General features: G+C 45.0%; 1 protein-coding gene across 21 annotated transcripts in view; it reads left to right on the top strand.

Moving 5' to 3' along the window:
• The window catches only part of SYTL3 (synaptotagmin like 3), a 117,834-nt gene that overhangs the window by 2,090 nt on the left and 100,562 nt on the right, over positions 1-15,182 (top strand). For 11 of the 21 annotated variants that reach the window (XM_054490262.2, XM_054490266.2, XM_054490269.2 and 8 more), the window contains exons 2-3: positions 4,931-5,063; positions 14,428-14,544. The gene's annotated coding sequence lies outside the window, so the exon portion shown is untranslated. Of the gene's footprint in view, positions 1-3,045; positions 3,304-4,930; positions 5,064-9,414; positions 9,551-14,427; positions 14,545-15,182 lie in introns of those variants that run through there. The other 10 variants (XM_054490268.2, XM_063666787.1, XM_054490257.2 and 7 more) reach the window with 7 other exon arrangements.

The following is a 15,182-nucleotide window of genomic DNA, read 5'->3' on the forward strand; positions in this document are numbered from 1 at the left end:
CCTGCCGTTCTCAGTATCACTTGAGATCTCATGTTGGATGTTCTCTGCCTACCTGGTTCCAAGCTCTTGGCCCCACCATGATCCTGAGCCAATCGGGAGCCTCTTAAATCTTTATTCTTCTGCTACTTTGTTGTGGACCTGGAGTTCAGTAGCTAAGTGTCACAGAATTATGTGCAAAGCAAGAGTAAACCGGTTCTGAGCAAACACCTGCAATGGAAGAACATGACACTTGGGACAACCTTTTCAATTTTCCCCACAACCTTTTAGGAACTTCCTAATTTAAATGAATTTCCTGAATGGCTGCTAGGATGGTGCATAATTAATGCATGAATCTTGTTATAACTGCGGATCACCAGCATGCACATAAATCAACAGAAAACATGCAAATGTTCATTTTTAAAATGTTTACATGATTTTAGCTTTTATACATTGGGTACCACTCTCCAATTTTAACTATTAAAGAACATTTGTTAAATGATCATGATGTATGACATCTTGAGGCTGCCAATAAATGGATGAGCTGATCTGTTTATCTTCATAACTATCTGTTCACTTGTTCAACATACATATATGGAGCACTCCCTTTGTGTCAGGCTCTGAGCTGGGTGGGGTTGAGGCTACAAAGTTGACTAAAACCTGGCCTTTATGGAATATTTTTTTAAAAACGGATATATCTGTAAATAGGAGGGTTTGAATTCTCTAGGCTTATGTGATGTTGTAGTGCTTGGAAAAATGCAGTGATGTGGTATTATATTCTGCCCAACTGATGTACAATCTGTAGGGCTAATGAATTTAAAATCGTTAAGACATTTGGCAGTTCACCAGATGCCATTTCCAGCACCTTCCGTCTGCCACGAATGGATGTCCATCAGAAGCATTGGAGCTCAGACACCTTGACTCATAACTGCTCATGAATCTTTGGCATTCTGCCATATTTCAGAATAATGTTTAGTTTCTATGCAGTAAGTCAGTGGAGTGAATCTTAGGTTTTGTTTTTCAATTTGGAGGTTAGTGATAGGTTGGCAGGTTTGCGTGCAATCAACTTTCTTTCCTGGAGTGAAATTTCTTGAATACAGATTGTGGGACTGGAGCTGGCAATACCTTTATTTAGCCAGTGTAGGCCTAATAATCATAGCAATCAATGAACTGTCACATCAATAAATAACATCAATAATATCCAGCAGTGGCTGGGCGCAGTGGCTCACACCTGTAATCCCAGTACTTTGGGAGGCTGAGGTGGGCAGATCACCAGAGGTCGGGAGCTCGAGGCTAGCCTGACCAACATGGAGAAACCCTGTCTCTACTAAAAATACAAAATTAGCCAGGTGTGGTGGTGCATGCCTGTAATCTCAGCTACTTGGGAGGCTGAGGCAGGAGAATCTCTTGAACCGGGGAGGCAGAGATTGCGGTGAGCTGAGATCGCGCCATTGCACTTCAGCCCGGGTAACAAGAGAGAAACTGCGTCTCAAAAAATAAAATAACAGGCCGGATGCGGTGGCTCACACCTGTAATCCCAGCACTTTGGGAGGCCGAGGTGGGTGGATCACAAGGTCAGGAGATGAGACCATCCTGGCTAACACGGTGAAACCCCGTCTCTACTAAAAATACAAAAAATTAGCCGGGCACGGTGGCGGGCGCCTGTAGTCCCAGCTACTCGGGAGGCTGAGGCAGGAGAATGGCGTGAACCCGGGAGGCGGAGCTTGCAGTGAGCCGAGATCGTGCCACTGCACTCCAGCGTGGGTGAAAGAGCGAGACTCCGTCTCAAAAAAAAAAATTAATAATAATAATAATATCTAGCAGTGTTGTTCTGCTATAATCTGCAGCCCTTCATAGTCCAAATGCCATCCTGTGGATATTTCATTTTTTTCCTTTCTTCCCCTGTGCTAAGAAGTGTGTTACTGAGATGTACCATGAGATCATGCTGAGTCAAAATAATAATAACAGAAGAAGACGATGAGGACGAGGGTGCTGTTGAAACACTCATGGCTGAGGAATTTAATGTTGTAAAGGAAAAGAAACTCTGGCTGACACATATCTAAAGTGAGAGTCCTGTGCTGAGAAATGCTAAAGAGCTTAGCTAAGAAGTGCCTATATTTAGATCTGCTATTGAGCTGGGAAGGGGAGGCACAATTGTGCTGAAATACCTCTATACCCCATGAAACAGTGGCTGCTCTGAGCTTCTTGGGTCCCTCTTCCTCTCAATCCTGGTCACTGCAGCCCCTTCCCTGGGACCTCATCCCCAAGATCCAATAACTACAGGATAACTCGTGGTATAGCAGGGCCTCCACTGGCATTTGTTCCAACGAGTAAATATTCATGCTATAGTAGTTATTGAATAGTTTGATGCTCAGTTCTGTGTTTGTGAAAACACTACACACTACATCAGCAGAATAGGCTAGGTTAGCTGCAGAAACAAATGGCCCTACGCTCTCAGTGGTTGATGACAGCAAACCTTTATTTGCCACTGACACTCTATGACAATCAAGGGTCTTCCATGGCTCTGCTTCATGTCTTCTCCGTGCTGAGACCAGGTTGATGGAGCAGCCTGTGTCTGGATTCATCAAGGGAAAGAGAAGGGAAAGAGAATGGTGGCTCCAGTACTGGCTCAGTAGGTGCCAAGCCTACGTGGCACGTGGCACCTTTGCACACACTTCATTGTCTTATTGCTCTCCAGCGCAAGTCTTTGGCCATGCCTGAGTTAGCAGGGCAGGGACACTTCACAGTGCTGAGTAATACTACCTAGTACACGCACAGCATTTTGAAGGTTCCCCTTGGTGATTTCATTACAATCTTCATCGCTCTTGGCCTGGCTGTCCCTCTTTCTTGTAAATTATTCTTGAGTTAATATCTGTTCTTTGAGATGTGGTTAGTCATTTACACTGAAGTCAATGTGAAACCCTTCACAAATGTGGGAACATTTGAATATTCGAAGCCTGTAGTCTCTGTGGGGAGTTTCCTTAGGAAGGGTGAAACATTTCACCAGCATCAGCCTGGTCTTTCCTCTAGCTAAAAATGTAAAATGTTGGCATAGAAGAGCTCCTTGATGTGGTTTTGGGGTGGCTTTGCTCCCTGAGTCCCTAGTGATGTGGGAGTAGCCACCGAGGCATGTAAGGCTGGCCACACAGGGTGCACTGCGTCAGCCTGTGCCCGACAGGAAGGGAAGAGAAATACGTCAGTTACTCTAACAAGAAGAATTGACTTCCTTATCTGCAGAGCCGGCTCTGGTCTCTTCTCGTGAAGCAGATGCGAAGGTAGGATGAGAACGCATGGCTGGCCGTTGCAGCAGGTCGTTTTAGGAGTGGGGTGGGTAGAGATTATAGTTATTGTAACTTTTCTTAAATTTATGACATTGAAAAGGTGGGAAACAAAACATAATAAATTAGATAAAAGATATCTTGTAATTTTATTGAATAACATACATTTAACATTTGAGATAATAATGATTTAAGTGATATGGTGGAAGTAACTTCAGAGTTAATTAAAAACCAAAACAAAAGAGAAAAACACTATCCAAAAGCTATATGGTGTGATTTTTTTTAAAAGGGTAGAGTGTCATTTGCTTTCTTCTTTGGTTTGTAAATTCTTCTACTTACAGTTTATTACTGTTTTGCTCTTTCTGAACCGACTTTATTGTTTTGATCACCCATAATTTCTAGTTTGGAGGTGGAACATAAATATCATTTTGGAATTATAAAAAAGTTAGCTAGGGTCTAATTTAAATTTCTTTTAATTAAGCTTCCTTAATCCCCAAATTGCTTGGTAAGAAAGAGACTATGAGAGGAAAGTGCCCATTAGATATTAAAGATTTATTAAATTAGAATTGGGCTGGGTGCGGTGGCTCACGCCTGTAATCCCAGCACTTTGGGAGGCCAAGGTGGGTGGATCCCTTGAGATCAGGAATTTGAGACCAGCCTGGCCGACATGACAAAACCCCATCTCTAAAAAAAAAAAAAAAAAAAAAAAAAAAAAAAAAAATACAAAAATTAGCTGGGCGTGGTGGCAGGCACCTGTAATCCCAGCTACCCAGGAGGCTGAGGCACGAGAATCACTTGAACCTGGGAGGTGGAGGTTGCAGTGAGCCATGATCCTGCCACTGCAATCCAGCCTGGGCAACAGAGTAAGACTCCATCTCAAAAAAAGAAAAAAAGAAATTAGAATTGGTGTAGAAGAAGATTATTCAACCAAGATAGTTGGAGATTCTAACTTCTTAGCTGCTTTGCCTAAATGAAGCATAAGGTTTTGGAGTTAAACAGACCCAGTTTAGAGTGTGAGTTTAGGTAAGTTACTTAATCACTCCAAGACTCATTCTCCTCATCTGTAGAATGGGTACATTTACTTTATAATGTGGTAATAAGGATTAGTAGAGATAATGTATGCAAAGTACTTAAACTATCTGCTTCAGAGTAAGAGCTAAATAAATAGTAGCTGTTGGCACAACAGAAAGCATAACAACAATTGTGAGTAGTACCTAGAAGGATATAATAATATTAATTCTCAGCCGGGCACAGTGGCTCACGCCTGTCATCCCAGCACGTTGGGAGGCCGAGGCGGGTGGATCATGAGGTCAAGAGGTCGAGATCATCCTGGTCAACATGGTGAAACCCTGTTTCTACTAAAAAATACAAAAAAATTAGCTGGGTGTGGTGGCACGTGCCTGTAGTCCCAGCTACTCGGGAGGCTGAGGCAGGAGAATCACTTGAACCTGGGAGGCGGAGGTTGCAGTGAGCCGAGATCACGCCACTGCACTCCAGCCTGGCCACAGAGCGAGACTCCATCTCAAATAAATAAATAAATAATAATAATATTAATTCTAATTTCTTTGCTCTTCCATACAAAGAGGTCAAGTTTAAAGTATGAATGCCGTGGCTTCCTATTTCAGTCATGAATTCCTATTTCTGATTCTAAAGTAATATTTTTTGTTGTTTTTCAGTGGCAAAAGGCTCCCCGAATGAGAACGAATACTCGGAATCAGCGGTGAATTGCAGTGACCTTTCAGACAAAGCGCTTGTTCGACTTTGTCCTCTCTCAGATAGGCTTCAAGTTTTATAGATTCAAGCCCACGTGTGAGTCTTCTAATGTTTTATTTATTTATTTATTTATTTTTATGTATTTATTTTTATTTTTATTTATTTATTTGAGATGGAGTCTCGCTCTGTTGCTCAGGCTGGAGTGCAATGGCACGATCTCGGTTCACTGCAACCCCCGCCTCCCGGGTTCAAGTGATTCTCCTGCCTCAGCCTCCCCAGTAGCTAGGATTACAGGTGCCTGCCACCACACCTGGCTAATTTTTGTATTTTTAGTATAGATGAGGTTTCACCAGGTTGGCCAGGCTAGTCTCAAACTCCTGACCTCAGGTGATCCACCCACCTCAGCCTCCCAAAGTGTTGGAATTACAGGCGTGAGCCACTGAGCCCAGCCTATTTATTTATTTATTTATTATTTTTTTTTGAGACAGAGTCTCACTCTGTTGCCCAGGCTGGAGTGCAGTGGCTGCAATTTCAGCTCACTGCAAGCTCTACCTCCTGGGTTCACACCATTCTCCTGCCTCAGCCTCCCATGTAGCTGGGACTATAGGCACCTGCCACCACACCTGGCTAATTTTTTGTATTTTTAGTGGAGACGGGGTTTTAACATGTTGGCCAAGATGGTCTCCATCTCCTGACCTCATGATCCACCTGCCTTGTCCTCCCAAAGTGCTGGGATTACAAGCATGAGCCACCACGCCCGGCCTTATTTATTTTTTTGAGACAGAGTCTCTCTCTATCACCCAGGCTGGAGCGCAATGGCGCAATCTCAGCTCACTGCAACCTCTGCCTACTGGGTTCAAACAATTCTCCTGTCTCAGCCTCCTGAGTAGCTGGGATTACAGGCGCCCACCACCACGCCCGGCTAATTTTTGTATTTTTAGTAGAGACAGGGTTTTACCATGTTGGCCAGGCTGGTCTCAAAACTCCTGACCTCATGATCCACCCACCTCAGCTTCCCAAAGTGCTGGGATTACAGGCGTGAGCCACCGTGCCTAGCCGAGTCTTCTAATGTTAAGTACAGATATCTGAGGGACCTGAAACTTATAAAACTTGTGGAGACTTTAGGAAAACAAAGAGGGAACCAGGTATAGGGCATCTAGGGCCTGGGACAGGGCCGTGCAAATAAGGGATTCTGAAGTTGAGGTGTCATTAGCTTCCCAGAAAACCCACCTCTGAATAAGTAACAAGATAGACAGAAAATTTACAAACGCACATCTTCATTTCTGTGTCAGACTTTCTGATGGATATGCATGCGGCTGTCTCATTGTTGCAAAAATGAATCTTTTAAGCCTATGAATAGGGAACTGAGCTGTGAGCTGTTCTTTATTCATCACCTTCCTTTGTGGCTGTAATCAGCTTCCACAAAGAATCTATGCAAGCAGGCTGGTCGCAGTGGCTCACGCCTGTAATCCTAGCACTTTGGGAGGCCAAGGTGGGCAGATCACCTGAGGTCGGGAATTCAAGACCAGCCTGACCAACATGAAGAAACCCCGTCTCTACTAAAAATACAAAATTAGCGGGGCATGGTGGTGCATGCCTGTAATGTCAGCTACTCGGGAGGTTGAGGCAGGGGAATCTCATGAACCCGGGAGGCGGAGGTTGTGGTGAGCCAAGATCGCGCCATTGCACTCCAGCCTGGGCAACAAGAGCGAAACTCCGCCTCAGAGAAGAGGAAAAAAAAAAAAAAAAAGAATCTATGCAAGCAAAAAAGTCATGAGGCTTTCGGGTAAAATTTCAAGGACAATGCAGTCACTCAATTTTTCCCCTGTGTACGAGGCAGAAAGCATGGTGGCTGCACGCTGAAGCTGTGAAACTTCTCAAGGAAATAGCTGTGGTAAACAACACAGGAGCGAGCTGCCGCCCGCTTGAAATGACCTGCAGGGCTGTGGCTTGTGGGCTTTGAGAACATTCTGTAGTCTTCCCTTGAAAGCGCGTGTGGTGGTGACAGTCACGTTCACACACACTCATGCTGCCGCAGATCTCTGCATTTCCACTCCCGTACCAGGGAGGGCTGAACATTTATTTCCTTTGATCTGATGACTGGCTGCTCAGAGACAATAGATGATTGGATGAAAGAAATAGGGGCCCCTGTCTAGGAATAAACAGTGTGTCCTTTTCCCATCCTCCTCGTCTCTTTTCTTCATTGGTTTTACTTTTCTCGTACTTTTCCCCTTTTACCAGATTTAAAAGCCAAAGTCAAGATTTGCTGTTAGGCTGAGGAAAGCAAGCAGGCATTGTTTCAAACTCCTAGTGCATGGCTATTTCAATCCCCTGGTGGAGCTGTCCCACACGTCTCTCCCTGGGAAGCCCTCCCTGGTCCCACCAGCCCTCTCTGCTCCTGTGTGGAGTGACTTGTGCCTTCTGATCCTTGGGTTTTTGTACTCAACCCACCATGTTATGAGTTATTTGTCTATGTGTCCATGTCCTGGCTGGGTGGGTCCTTCTTAAATGCAGAGATTAGGTCTCACTTCTTTTTAGATCCTCGATATCTGGCACATGCTTGATACATAGAGGCCAATAAAATCAGTGTTGAACTGACACACTCAATGCCGTAACCAAACTGTGTTTGTCTGGATGCCAAAGTTCCACTGGGATACAGCATGACCAGATAAAGACCAATGGGAACACCTAGACTGAAGTTTTCCCCATGGTTGCCTGCGTCCCTCCCAATCCCAGAACAGTGGCTTAGCTTCCTACTCTTGGGCCTTCTTAAAGGGGAGATGGAACGGTAGAAGAAACCCTTTTGAGTCGGGCTTGCTTTGTTCTGGCTGTTGCTCTAGGACTGTGCCTGGATGACTCAGTGAGTTCCCCAAACAGCCCCATGAAGCAGGGATGGCTCCATGTCACGGAGGAGGAAGGCCAGTCTCCCAGAGATGAAGCAGCTGGCCCGAGAGCACGTGGCTGAGTCCTGGCTGGGTGTGAGCCCAGACTGGCCGGCTCCAAAAGTGACACAGAAACAGGATGGCTGAGTGTCTGGGGGCTTCTCCACGTGGCTGTAGGAGAATGTTTCCTTCCAGGTGGTGCTGTGGTGTGGGATTTATTCATTTTTAATTGCCAGATAAAATCAGGCTGATCGATGGAGTGCTGTAAAACAAAGACAGGCACCATTACAAAAATGTAGCAAGGGAGTTAGGAGACTGGATCTAAGCTCCGAGCAGGTGAGGACGGTGCTTGACTCCGTGCTTGGGACATCATAAAGAGCATTTAAGATCTTGTTGAGCAAACGACAGAGTGACCGAATAAATGTCATCCTGGGAAAATGGACCTAGGAGATTTCAATATTCAAGCTATGAGATTGTGAATTCCTGCATGAGATGATTAACATACAATTTCAAGGATTCCTGTTAAATTCCAAAATGACTCAGATTTTTCTATGCTTTTTGGATTTCTGAAGACTGAGGTTTTCTGCAGTGAGGACTCACTTGCCCCCTGCCCGTCCTTACTTCCTGCTGTACTTGAATGTGGGCTTCCTGCCCGAGGAAGGAAGTTTGACATTGGAGTATATCTCCATGTCGCAATATTCTTCAGGTTTCTCAATTCAAGCCAAACATCAAGTGCCTCCTGGCTGGGTGATGGGGGAATCGGTGAAATCTGATGTTGTCCCTAGAAGGGGAACACTCAAGACACAATGAAATCAGAGTCACCATCGAAATACACAAATTAGAAAGCAGTTAAATTTGAAGGAGCAATGGATCTTTATTGTAAATGAGGAGAAAGTTTCTGAACTAGGTAGCCTTGATCTGGCCGTTGAAGGGCTAACAGTAAGAGTGAGGCTGCTCTTACTGTTAGTACCACGACTGTCAGCCGGCATTTGCTGAGTGTACTTATGAGCTCAGCACTGTGCTCTAGAGGTCTGCACATGCATCAGCACGTTTCATCGTCACAGCACCTCCATGAAGTGGGTGCTGCACCTGTCTACTTCGTAGATGAGGACATGAAGTCCCAAAGGGCTTAAGTAACTTGCCCATCATCAGCTCAACAGCAAGTAGGTGGCAGAGGTAGCTACTCACCCTCACAGCCAGCCCCCAGCCCTGGTCTCCTGACTGTCCCCATCTCTTGCCTCGTTGGGCAGAAGGGAGAGTGGGGCCGATGCGTGGAAATGCAGAGCGCATGTGGTCAGGGAATGGTCTTGAATGAGGTCAGTGTGGGAGTGGCGAGAATTCTGTGGGAACTGAGGATGGAGGAGTCAGGAGAACTGGATCGGGAGGTCAGGACTGGGATGCCTGTGCTTTAGAATGTGTTTACGGGAAGGGAGAACCAGCGTGACTTCACTGGAGAGTGGAAGAGTGACACATTCCCACCTCAGTATTGTCACATCTGCCATCTCTCACCCTAGAGATGCCTTCTCCTCCTTTCCAATCCTCACACAATTCCCCTCTTCTCCCAGGCCCGGTGGTGGCGTCTCAGCCGTGCAGGTGTCCTGTCCTTTCCTGTCACCTGTCAGTCTTCCTCTTCCTCGTGGTCCATTCAGCAACATCACTGCTGCTCTGGGTGGTTGCATGTGGTTGTTTGCCTGAAAGCAGGTGGGTGCAGCCAGTTCAGGACCCCTGTGACAACTATTCCTGTTACTGCTTTGTGAGTGTTAAAAATGTCATCCTTGGCCGGGTGCGATGGCTCACGCCTGTAATCCCAGCACTTTGGGAGGCTGAGGTGGGCAGATCACAAGGTCAGGAGATTGAGACCATCCTGGCTAACATGTTGAAACCCCGTCTCTACTAAAAGTACAAAAAATTAGCCGGGCATGGTAGCAGGCGCCTGTAGTCCCAGCTACTCAGGAGGCTGAGGCAGGAGAATGGCGTAAACCCGGGAGGTGGAGCTTGCAGTGAGTGGAGATCGTGCCACTGCACTCCAGCCTGGGTGACAGAGCCAGACTCTGTCTCAAAAAAAAAAAAAAAAAAAAAAAAAAATCATCCACCTTACTCCCTTACTCTGTCGTCGTAGAAGGGCCTGAAACACAAACCTGGTGTTGTGTGGTGATGGCGGGACAGTGTGGAGAAACGTGCAGACGAATTTTAATAGATTTCACAGAATTCCTTACCACCTCATGCTCTACTTCAAAACGGCACAAAACCAAAAGCATTCAACAGAGAATTATATTTGTTTTATCCATTTTTTAAGACTATGTAAAGTAACTCTATGTGGTTTTTCATATCTTGCTAGTGTAAGTGACCAGAATTTAAATCTGTAAAGGTGCACTTTTTCTTGCTAATGCTGAGGTGTTTGGAAGTTATCTCTGACCTTCCTGGTACTTACTATAGGCTCATTCAGCTTACTAATTAACTCCATCTGCCACCTTAAAAACCCTTAGTAGTGGCCGGGCACTGTGGCTTATGCCTGTAATCCCAGTACTTTAGGAGGCCGAGGCGGGCAGATCAACTGAGGTCAGGAGTTCAAGACCAGTCTGGCCAACATGGTGAAACCCTGTCTCTACTAAAAATACAAAAATTAGCCATGTGTGATGGTGCGTGCCTGTAATCCCAGCTATTCAGGAGGCTGAGTCAAGAGAATCGCTGGAACCTGGGAGGTAGAGGTTGTAGTGAGCCGAGATTGTGCCACTGCACTCCAGCCTGGGTGGCAGAGCGAGACTCTGGCTCAAAAAAAAAAAAAAAAGAAACTATTAATGGCTAGGAAAAACTTTATGAAAAAACAAAAAACCTGAAAGATAATTTTAAAATGAGTAAATTGTCACCTAGGCATACTTTGTCTTGGAAAAATAGACTATGACTCTGTCTCAAAAAAAAAGAAGTAAAGGGACAGTGAATGATAACATGTACTTGTATATGTAAACTGCATGAGAAGACAAGGTGAAATAGTCAGATGTTTGCATACATCAAATCATATTAAGGACATTGTCTGCAAACGCGGGCCATCAATACACGGCATAGTAGTTCCAGTACTATAAGCAATGTTGCCCTCCATGATGTCTTTCTGAAACAATAAAAAATTCTTTTTAAAGTTTGAAATGAAACAAAGTACAGTCTTCCTTCCATTTACACAGTAGTTGCATTTCTTTCTTTTTTAAATTTATTATTATTATTTTTTGAGATGGAGTCTCGCTCTGTTGCCCAGGCTGGAGTGCAGTGGCGCTATCTCAGTTCACTGCAAGCTCTGCCTCCCGGGTTCACGCCATTCTCCTGCCTCAGCCTCCCGAGTAGGTGGGACTACAGGCGCCCACCACTACACCTAGCTAATTTTTTATATTTTTAGTAGAGACAGGGTTTCACCGCGTTAGCCAGGATGGTCTCGATCTCCCGACCTCGTGATCCACCTGCCTTGGCCTCCCAAAGTGCTGGGATTACAGGCGTGAGCCATCATGCCCGGCCCACTAGCTGCATTTCTAGAACATTTGGAGTATTTCAAAACCCTGCAAAATATACTTTTAAATATGAGTTAAATTCTGTTGTTAGATAATTAAAATTTTTTTTTTGCCTAAATGACTTGTATGATTTATATGAAAATGCAAGACAGTTATTTGTTGCTGTGACAATCAAATATACTCCACACATTCCTAAAGATGGGGGTATGGTACTGCACTCATTGAAAAGCTGGAGCGAGTCCCGGTGAAATGAAGCAACCGTGGTTCAAACATGTTCAATTGAATGTCCAACACCATCAAGCCAGTGGGGACACTAGTGGAACACTGGAAACCAAAGAGAAATGACCTTCCTAGCTTTCTGGTCAATCTTGATGCTACCATAGGATGATGCTCTATGCTATACCTCTTGGATCGTTGCAAAAAGTCACCCCTTCTTTGGAGTGGACCTTCCAAAGTTAAATAGAAGAGTACGTCGGCTGGGCGCGGTAGCTCACGCCTATAATCCCAGCAGTTTGGGAGGTCGAGGTGGGTGGATCACCTGAAATCAGGAGTTTGAGACCAGCCTGGCCAACATGGTGAAACCCTGTCTGTACTAAAAATATTTAAAAAATTAGCCAGGCATGGAGGCGCACGCCTGTAGTCGCTACTACTCAGGAGGCTGAGGCAGGAGAATCACTTGAACCTGGGAGGTGCAGGTTGCAGTGAGCAGAGATCGTGCCATTGCACTCCAGCTTGGGTGACAAGAGCGAAACTCCATCTCAAAAAAAGAGGGTATGTCTCAATCTTATCAATAGAAGGCTTTACTCATAGTAGTTGCTAAACCATAGGGTTGGTTGATTGTTGTTCTAAGTGCTAACCAAGTGCTTGAGTGACATGGTTTATAGAAGCTAGAATCAAGGTTTAGAGAAACTAGGATCACAGTCTCTAAAAGTGAAGAGTAACAATGTTGGGATGGATGTGGAATACACATACCTCGAGTTCGCTAAGCTCAGTCCCAGGCAACTGGGAACACCAGAAGACTTCCTGCTTTGGTCTGTATTTGAAATACTTTCAGTGAATTATAATGTAGTGTCATATCCTTGGCTTTAATTTGAGATCAATATAGTGATACAGAAAGTACAGTTTTGCACATCTTCTGCCAAGCCAGAAGGAGTTGTCTGTCTAGGGAGTTGATTGTCTTAGTCTTTTTTTTTTTTTTCTTCTTGAGACGGAGTTTCACTCTTGTTGCCCAGTCTGGAGTGCAATGGCGCGATCTCAGCTCACTGAAACCTCTGCCTCCCGGGTTCAAGAGATTTCCCTGCCTCAGCCTCCCGAGTAGCTGAGATTACAGGCACGTCCCACCAAGCCCAGCTAATTTTGTATTTTTAGTAGAGACAGGGTTTCACCATGTTGGTCAGGCTGGTCTCCAGCTCCTGACCTCAGTTGATCCGCCTGCCTCGGCCTTCCAAAGTGCTGGGATTACAAGCGTGAGCCACTGTGCTTGGGCAATTGTCTTAGTCGTTTGCATTTTGAGGATGTCTTTCTGTATTTCAGTGTATTAAAGCTATAGACAGCATCTTGACTTTTCATTTCATTTTGTTTTGCTTTGCCTTGTCTACCAGGAAGGTCAGGAATACATTTAAGGCTCAAGTGGTCACTGTTTTACTTCCTGTTCTTAGTAGAATTATCAGTCCTTTTTCACTGGCTGCTGATGTCTCTCTGACTTTATTTTAGCTGTCTTCTATATGCTTTTATTGTAAGCTGCATCTTAGATGTAGAATAGGGTATAAATGACCAGTCAGTCAAGTCATGAACCTTAAGAACCTTGAACAGGCCGGGCGTGGTGGCTCATGCCTATAATCCCAACACTTTGGGATGCCGAGGGCCTGAGGTCAGGAGTTCGAGACCAGCCTGACCAACATGGTGAAACCCCGTCTCTACTAAAAATGCAGAAATTAGCCAGGCATGGTGGCGGGTACCTGTAATCCCAGCTACTCGGGAGGCTGAGGCAGGAGAATTGCTTGAACCCAGGAGGCGGAGGTTGCAGTGAACCGAGATCGCACCACTGCACTCCAGCCTGGGCAACAGAGCAATACTCCGTCTCAAAAACAACAACAACAACAAAAACAAAAAAACAAAAAAACCTGGAACAGCGCCTGGGATGTTCAATAAGTATTTACTGAATGACCGGATGAATGGATCCAGGAAATGAACTGAATTTCATTTTTCTGTAATGCGGAGTGAATGGCCACTAGGGAGAGCGTGAGCTCCCGCTTAGCCGTCGAAAGGGTGTTTCCCACACTTGCACCTGGGGCCCACAGGCGTGGGTTTGGGAAAGTAAGTGTAGTGCTTTGTAATGATCATTGAACCCTGTATTTCTGAAATGTGTTAAGACCTAGCCACCTGTATGAGCGAGCAGTTGAGTATTTCAGATTCCCCCACCAGATTCACTGAGTGGTGTCATTACCAGCCAGTACTGCAGCTGTGTGGTCCTGCTTACCTGGAGTACTGGAGACCAGAGCCAGAGAACAGAGCACAAACAGCCACATGAAAAGAAAGCACAGTGCACAGAGCAGGTGTTTGCAGCCAGGTGCAAAAACTCTTCACTAAAAACACTCGAGAGCCAGATGCAGTGGCTTAGGCCTGTAAACCTAGCACTTTGGGAGGCTGAGGCAGGAGGACTGCTTGAGCCCAGACCAGCCTGCGCCACATGGTGAAACCCATCTCTACAAAATTAAAACATTAGCTGGGCATGGTAGCCCGCACCTGTAGTCCCAGCTACTCGGGAGGCTGAGGCTAGAGGATTGCTTGAGCCTGGGAGGCCAAGGCTGCAGTGAGCCATGATCGTGCCACTGCACTCCAGCCTGGGTGACAGAATGAGGTCCTATCTCAAAATAGATAAATGAAAACTCAAGAATTAGACAAACCAGATAGCTCTGGACCCAGTAGTACAATTAGTAGAGTGGAAATAAGAAGACAGCATGAAGAACTGAGGGGCAAGTTGAGAAGAATGGGCTCATGCAGTTGGTGACTTGATGGCTAATTTGTACCTTGCCACTTGGCACTTGGTCACACACTGTTTTCTATTACTTTCCTCTTTTCCAGAGACTCAGAGCCTTGGGGCACTGAGGTCTGCCAGTTCTGCCTGTTCATCTGGAAGCTGGATCTAAGGAGGGAAGAGGCGTTGCCCCTGCTGGCATAGTCAGGTACCAGCCCAGCCAGGTAAGAGCCTAAAGTCCTTGTTGCTTTGTGATTTTCCCTTCATCTAGAGAGGAGGCCTTTGGAGAGCAGGTCTTGTGGGTGCTTTATCAGAGACTAGAAACCAAGAACATCCCTTTTCAGAGCTCTGGGTTTTCTGTTCCTCATGCAACCTCTGCAGTTGGGATGAATAATGTATTTTAATTTAATTTTACAATAGGGAAACTGACAAATATTGAATTCCTGAACCGAGCAATCCTTGGCCTATAGGCCCATGAACTTGAATGGAGAAAAAATTAAATCTTTATTTTTATTAACCTTTAACTCAAATTTAACATTTTCTTAAAATATGGATATAGGCAAGAAACCACAGTAGAATCAGCAGAACTTATGACTTTGTTACCAACAGAAATCAGATATTTTCATACCACATGATATATTGTAGCTATCTCAAAACATTGTTTCTATTCATCACTACTTTGAAATTCTATGAGTCCTTAGATCACTGCTAGATCTTAATATTTCATACATCAAGGAACACATATATTGCTATATTACAATTTTTAAATGTCAGTGTAATCAATTTCCTGTGTAACACAGCATACTTTATTTTATGCATTTAAATACATAGGCTTCACCAGACTACCAAAGATTAAGAAAAA

Source organism: Pongo pygmaeus, chromosome 5, assembly GCF_028885625.2.
Source record: "Pongo pygmaeus isolate AG05252 chromosome 5, NHGRI_mPonPyg2-v2.0_pri, whole genome shotgun sequence".
In the NCBI taxonomy this organism is placed as follows: Eukaryota; Metazoa; Chordata; class Mammalia; order Primates; family Hominidae; genus Pongo; species Pongo pygmaeus.